The sequence below is a fragment of the Pangasianodon hypophthalmus genome, chromosome 15 (assembly GCF_027358585.1).
Source record: "Pangasianodon hypophthalmus isolate fPanHyp1 chromosome 15, fPanHyp1.pri, whole genome shotgun sequence".
Taxonomy (NCBI): domain Eukaryota; kingdom Metazoa; phylum Chordata; class Actinopteri; order Siluriformes; family Pangasiidae; genus Pangasianodon; species Pangasianodon hypophthalmus.
The window spans coordinates 17,309,445-17,317,664 of record NC_069724.1 but is presented as its reverse complement, the minus strand read 5'-3'; positions in this window follow the sequence as shown (position 1 = coordinate 17,317,664).

The window sequence follows — 8,220 nt, the reverse complement described above, 5'->3', positions numbered from 1 at the left end:
TGAAGATACCTGATACACTGGGCCAGGGGTGCCCATCTGTCTTCACTGTCTCAGGCATTGCTGATGCTGAGTAAAGCATTTGGTGCCTGAAGTGTGCCTTTTGTCAGGAAACTGCTTTATTTTGATTGGATCTTGAAATTTAGTTTAATTGAAAATTTGCACATACTGTCTTTTAATTATCTTAGTGCCTTCTGTGGGATAAATTCATTATTTTGTTTACTCTGTAATAATGAGCAAAAATAAATTTAGTGAAATTTATTTATTTTACTAAAAAAAAACTAAAGTAAAAGTACTATGATTTAATTATACTCAGAATAGTACCGTTACAGTCAACCATGTACTGACGTACTGTAACGAGAGTACGTTAGTTTCCACTATTTGTTTCCTGATTACCACTACAGACTTGTGAACACAGGTTCGATGGCATGTTGAGACCATAAAAGCGTTGGAAAAGCATAAATATCCTTTTTACTGCAATGATGGAAAGTTTTTTACAGCAGTGATGGAAAGTTGATAAAAATTTTTTTAGTTCAACAAAACTTTCACTCATGTCTTACAGAATTCAACAACTAGTCTTTGGCTTCCATTATAAGTGACTTTTGAGTAAACTGGTTTTCTGTTCTTTCCTAAGTATAGGGAAATGTGTCAAAAATAATTTAGTTGCACATAGAGATGCTGTGGATAGAGTTTAGTATTTGCTGATGTAAGAAGTGGATATTGATAAATTCTGTGTTCCACACACACACACACACAGTGAGAGAGAGAGAGAGAGAGAGAGAGAGAGAGAGAGAGAGTGAGCGAGTAAGAGAGAAAATATTCTGACCACTCAGTACATTTCATTGCAGTGGTTTATGACATAATCCCTAGCAGCAGATTCTAATCTGTGTGATCTGTGTGTGTGTGTGTGTGAGTGAGAGAGAGAGAGAGAGAGAGAGAGAGAGAGAATATTCTGACCACTCAGTACACTTAATTGCAGTGGTTTATGACATAATCCCTAGCAGCAGCAGATTCTAATCTGTGTGGTGTGTGTGTGAGTGAGTGAGTGAGAGAGAGAGAGAGAGAGAGAGAGAGAGAGAGAGAGAGAGAGAGACAGAAATTATAGTCTTTATTAGACTGTGCTATGTCATTAAACTCCAGGGCATTGTGGGTATGTCTGGACCCAGGTGCGCTACATTCTAGAATGTTCTGATTCTGTGTGTGACTGGTGTGTGTGTGTGTGTTACAAGTAGCAGAACAGGGTTTAAGGTCTGCCACTGGATGACTGGCTCTGTTGGAACTGTCAGTAGATCAGCAGGAAAATGAGATGCACACACACACACACACACACACACACACACAGTATCCTTTTGTTCCCACAGTATAATGGTGTAATAGGATGCTGTCGGCTCGCTGCAAGACTACCCTGCTAATGACTTTAACATGTGTGTGGGATGTGTGTGTGTATGAGAGAGAGAGAGAGAGAGATAGGGGGAGAGGGAAATTATAGACTCATGCATCTGTGCTTGTTTAAAAGACTGTATGTGCAATGTATATCAGGCCTGAAAAGGGTATGTGTATGTCTTTATAAGTGTGTTTCTTCAATCACACCACCATGTGATTTAGTACTTGTTGCCATGGTAATTTTAACAACCTATGTAATGGGAAGGGCTAACTAGTTGAATATAGAGGGCTCTGTCATGTTATCCTGCTCTTAAACCTTTCCATGCATCAATTTGTGCTCCTATTGGTCTCTGCTCTGAATGGGTGAACAAAAAGAGTAGTCCCAAGAAGAAGAGTCTGTTTCTGCGTTCGAAATCGTGTACTCTGACAGTACGTACTGCATTCGATTCAGTACCTACTGCTCGGCTTTTGATACAGTACATACTGATCAATATATGTGTGTAGTATGAATACAATGTGGACATACTACATCTGCCATATTGGCATCGTCATGTGACCTACCTACCTACATCATAGTAACCGCAAAAACTTAAAGAGCCCACCAGATTAGAGCAAATGTTTTTTCTTGTTTAAACCTTCAACAAGTTAACACTGTACTCAGGTGTTGTTAAACAAGTATGGTTTAACCACAAGGAACAAGGAACAACGTTTAATACCTATAGCACTTACACTTAAAAAGAGCCGACACGCTGCCTTCCGCCATTTTTGATTCTGACAGCTCTTCCATGCCAGTTCCATTGCCTTATGGGATAGCGCAGTGTCCATTGCTTCCATACTGCAGAATCTCGGTGGAAGCAGTAGGTCTTCCGGGTATTTCTCGCCTACTGTTTTATGAATACTGAGAACTCAGACATACTACTCCTCTGGCCTAAGGCTTTTCGCCTACTGTATAGTAGGGTATTAAGGATATACGGATTCAGCCTGTGTCCAGGCTAATAGTTTTTTTTTATTTGTAGATGCCCATGATTATCTGTTTGATGGTTTGGAATTATTTTTACTAGATGGATTAATTAGCTTGCATGGATGATGGATGCAGATATGACATACATGCAGATATGACGAAACTGAGCAAAACAAAGTCCAACACAAAGTTCTCATTTAACTGTCCAGCCAGCAAAACATTTAGTCACCTCCCAGTTAAACATGTCAAGAGAAAAATCTTTTATTAAAGATTTTTTATTTTTATTAAAGAAAACATAACACTACATCGCTTAGTTTAGTAGAGGATAAAGACTATGGCTACACAGAGTTGTCCCTTCCCCTGAAAATTCATATACTTGTTAGCTAGAACTTTTTAGCCTAGGCTAGGGGTTCCCAAACTTTTTGGGCAAACAACCCCAAATGGACATTATGAATTTTCTATAAACCCAAGGATCAACCACTCTGCATTTTTTTTAAATTCCAGATTTATAATATAGGACTACTGTAACATGAACATTTTATTATGTTAGTAACATATGTATGTATAACATAAATGACTAAAAACCAAAGGAATATTCCTTGCACTGACTTACTTCTCCAGTGGGAAGTGTTGTGTCGTTATAGGAAAATAATCTACGCCAGGGTGGTTGAAGCAGCAGTAACACGAGAGGCATTATTATTCTCACGCTCGCTGTTTTACATCCAGACGATCTAAAAGTGACATCCACTAGATGGCACATCAGAGCCAAAACATCCCAATCCATCAGATTTCCAAGTCGAACTGTAAAATGTTTAGCGGTTTTATTCGCAGCAATTTTAAACACACTGACAAGCCCTGTCTCAATTTAAAACTTTCCGCTGTCATCATGATTATTGTCATGAGCTGTGTCTCAAATTGAAAACTCAAATGTATTTACTAATCTGGAAAATTCAGAAGACTGATACGCAAAACAGACCTTTCGGTAGGTTTGAAGGCGACATGAGAGATTTTTAAATTTCAAACAGTAACTGTAATAGGAAACCTGGTTAGTGGTAGTACGCAATAACAGTCTGGAATAGTACATAATTATGCGATTTGAGACAATGCTAGTTTGTTTAGCAGAGGGCCATGGCCAGGGAAATTTGCCCATTTTTTTTTTTTTTTTTGCTTAAGTTGCTGAAACTGTATTGTGTAGTGAAGTCCAGTATGTTTAATACCACTACATTGCACAGTGTTTTTTAGTACTAAGTGGTTAACAATTGTCTAGGAAGACGATGAACACTGAAGTCAGTGTAGCTGATTTTTTGTGGAGGTCACATTCCATAATCAAATATCAGATGCCAACTTCATAATAACAGGATACAGAATCTGAACTTCACCATGCCTCATTGAAATTATGTGTTGCTCTAAAATAAGACCTTTTGTCATTTCTACATGTGCTTCACTCACAGTTCTAAATATCATCTATGGGTTAATTATAGGTCTGCTGTATAAATAAAGAGACTATGCAGTTAGCCAACTAGACTAGGATCAGTCCTGGCCGGTTATAGAGCATTAGCTAGCCTGTTATATGGCACTAGATTCTAGCTCTGACCTTTTTTTTTTATGTCAGTAGAATCATAGCTGCATTGCTGTGGGCAGTGGGATTCTTTCCTGATGAATCTTACAGCCAGTCGTCAGTATCCACCCTTATAGACACTACTGCTTTCTTAGGTCGAAGTTGAAAATGCATTCTGTACAAATGTTTAATTAAAAATGAAATAGAAAAATAAGCCTGTAATTCCACACTGGTGTACAGATGTGAGTGATTCAGTTAGTGCTGACTCCATGTGTGTTTTCTTTCACGTGTGTGTTATAATCTAGAGTACACCAATATACCCTCATTCCATGACTCTTTTCAGCCAAATTGTTTGTTAGGTGTTTTTCATTCAATCGTTTCTCTTCATTAACCCCTTTTTCCTTGTCAGGTTTGCAGTGGATCCAGAGCCTAGCTTAGGAAATGATAGGTGGTATTTTTGTTCCTGACCTTCAAAGGCAAGCATCATGAGTCCTGTCTGCATCCACTACAACCACATATTTTCCACTGCAAAAGCTTAAACACACACATTAGTACTATGCACTATACTATGTGTGTGTATTGTGCCTGTTTAGAACAGATAAATATCAACAACCGCACATGGGATCCATTACTTAGATAACTGGTCTGTTTCTGTGTTTTGTACACACAGCCCTACTGCAAACGTTTGAAGAGTGTGATGGAAAAAGAACAAAGCAGCTCTATGCAAATGAATCATATAATCACAGAAACAAAACAGTGACTGTATGTTCCACAGATTTAAAACATTTGCACCAATATAATTTAGAATGGTTTTCAATTCATTATTAATCTTTTCATTACATCAAAATCTTCGCAACATATTTAATGCATATGTGTTTACGTTTGTATAGTTGTTGAAAAGCTTGTGTTCTTTTTCTAAAGATTAAATGCATGTGTTTGCATGCTGTGCATTGTTATGTAGTTGTATACCCTTAAGGACTGCAATGTTCTCGCCAAGGCAGGATACCTATTTATTTCAAAAAGCTAAAAGAATCAAAACATTTTCTTGATGTGATATGAGTTCTATGTGTTTGCGTGTTCTGTGCAACTGAGAGAGCACACTTGACCTTTACTTCTAATACTAATTTCCTGGAAGGTTACAAAAGAGGTTAACTAACATTCTTCATGGAAAAAAAACCACATATAAAAAATTACCTGGAATGAGAAAATGGAGTGAAATACCAGGAAGCACAAAGCATCATTTCCTGTATTATATTGTAAAAACAGCAAGTAAAACAGCCAGTAAAAACAGTCCTTGCTGAGGGAGCACTGTATTTCCACATTGATAAACTAACTATTAAAGGCAGATAGCAAATCTTGTTTTTTAAAAAATATACTGAACACCATTCTTCCAAAAGATATTCCCTCTTTTGGTGTTTTGATGATGTGGATGATGACGATGAGGATGGTGGAAAGCACTGTCTAAATCTCCCATGGTTGTTCAGTTGAGTTGAGATCTGGAAACTGTGAAGGCCACAGCATACATCATTTTCATACTCAGCAAGCCATTCAGTGACGCGTTGTGCCCTGCAGATGGGGTGTGTCATCCTGGGAAAGACCACATCATTCAGGACAGAAGTTTTCATCTATTTACAGTGACTCTTCTCTCTAAAGAGACAAGTCCCTAGGAAGGGAGACCCTAGGGAGACCCTAGGATTCAAACCATGTCAGCAAAATGCTCCCAAAGCACCGGTTATGTCTATCCACTCATTTATTTGTCACCATCTGTATATGGTGGATGTACCACATAAATGCCTCATTTGAACCCAATGGTACTAGATGGAATCTTTTTTTTTTCTGAGAATTTTCTTTAAAACTTGTACACTATGGTGGGTCTCTACATTGAAACCCCTGCTCAACATTTTACCCTGTATTTCTAGTGTCAGTGATGACACAATTGTCATTTGACTTTTTATTTGTTCATTTATTTTTGTTGTAACAAACTGCAGGGATTTGTGGGCTGGAGTTTTGTATAAAGACAGAGATAATTGACAGTGACTGGGGGAACTGCACATCAATCGCTGGCACACTACCAGCCATCGGAAGGCCTGCGTTCTGTACACACTGGGCCCATCCTATAAACTTGGACATTGCATGATTTGCTGTCTGTTTGGTTCTGGGATTAAGCAAAGACAAGTTGGCTTATTTAGTTCAGCTTTTATCTTGTGTTCTGAATGACTTATAGCCGAGAGTAGCCTGTATTCAATAAACCACACATGCGAGGTGCCAGACTGACGTCTAATAGTTAGACATCACCTGATCATAAACTTAATACGCTCTTACAAAAAAGGATTCCTGAAGGGTTCTTTGGTTGGCTAATGGTTCAAAGGGGTTCAAAGGGGGTCTACTTGAAGCCTACTTGTAGCCTTTTCTAAACTGGAAACTGTTAAAGGGTTCAACATAAAACTTTTAAGGGTTCAGCCAGAGGCACAGAAGGACAAAATAAAGAGCCATTTATGGTGCTAGATTACATTTTTTTGGGTACTGTGACATGTACTTGCTTTCTGTGAGACTATACATGGTAAACTGTCTACATACATTAACTCTGAGGCAGGGGAATATGTGGATTAATGGTGTGGTGTCTTGAAGTGTGAGTGTGCAAGTGTGCATTTTTGTCTTTTAATGTCTTTCACAGAGGCTGAAGGTAAAACCTTCGAAACTTCACAGAATCTCCAGCTGTTTTTTTTTTCCTTCCTGTTCGGACATCAGAACATTGCGAAATCATTTTCACTAACAGGAATAGGTCACATATCAGATGTTCAGAAAGATGAATCATTTTTATCATTGTTTTTTTTTATTTGTGACATCTGGAATAGTAAAACTAGGACTTAAAAGAGCATAAGAGCAGGCTGTCTAGCTAGTGTCTCGTTGTGAAGCTATACAATAGGTAGACGATCTGGTGCCATACAGAATAAACAATATGTAAATACCTGTGAATAGCTTTATATGTATGTCCCTGTTCAAGCTATATGTGATTTTGTGTAATTATGTGTAATTTTGCACAACTCAAGAAATAACACTGGTCATGTAGAAATGAGCAACGCCACAAAAAATAAGCTACACAGTGAAGACATAAACTTTGACCCAATAATAACAGAAATGTATACACTGAGTTTACAAACTGTTACTAAGATCACTAACATACCTAAGCCTACCTTATGTGTGACAGTTTATCTGTCATTGCAAATCTAAAATTGAAACATAAAGAGTGTTAAATTATTAAATTAGTTACAAAAGTCCAAAGCAGATGTGAAAATCATGTTTAAATAATCAGAAATTTTTATTGTACACTATTACTGAGAATAAGTGCTGTTTTGGTTCTTTTTCCAACTCCATAGAGAGCAGTAAACTTGCCATCTCATACATAAACCATCTAAACACACGCACGCACACACACACACACACACACACACCATAAACTAGCACATCTCAGATGCACACATTCTCACATGGTGAGGCTACTGTGTGTGCATGTGTGTATCGAATCATATATTTCCTTTGGGGCCTAATAAAAATATACACTCACCATGTGTTTATGCAATGGCTTGTGAATATGCAACTGGCTGTTTTATTAAAGAGGAACTTAACCAGCTTTTCAAAATTTCTATATAATATACTTGCTGAGTAAAAACTGCATTATTTTAGAGATTACTATGACTCTTTACAAAGACAAGTATTTAAAGCTGAAGAAGCTACCTCCTAATTCTCTGTTCAAAAAGTTACATGAATACCAATCCACATGGCGCTTACTCAATGACTGGATTCAACATGTTAGGAGATTCGACAATGGCAGTACTTTGGTTTCCAGTGATCCAGAAATAGGCTATGTGTCTCTTTTTCAACTCCTTTCTTTTGTCTATAGCATACACTATATAGCCAAAAGTTTGTAGACACCTCACCATCACACCCATATGTCCTTTTTGAACATCCCATTCTGGATTTAGTCCCTTTTCGCTGTTATAATAACCTTCAGTCTTCTAGGAAGGCATTCTACTTTTGGAGCGTGGCTGTGGGGATTTGCCAATTCAGCCACAAAAGCATTAGTGAGGGTAGGCACTGATGTCAGACAAGGAGCCCTGGGGCGAAGTGGGCGATACAGTTTATCTCAAAGGTGTTCAATGGGGTTGAGGTCAGGGCTCTGTGCAGGCCACTTGAGTTCTTCCACTCCAGCCTTGGCAAACCATGTCATCATGGGCCTCGCTTTGGGCACAGGGGCATTGTCATGCTGGAATAGGTTTGGGCCTCTCAGTTCCAGTGAAGAGAAACTGTAATGCATACAAAG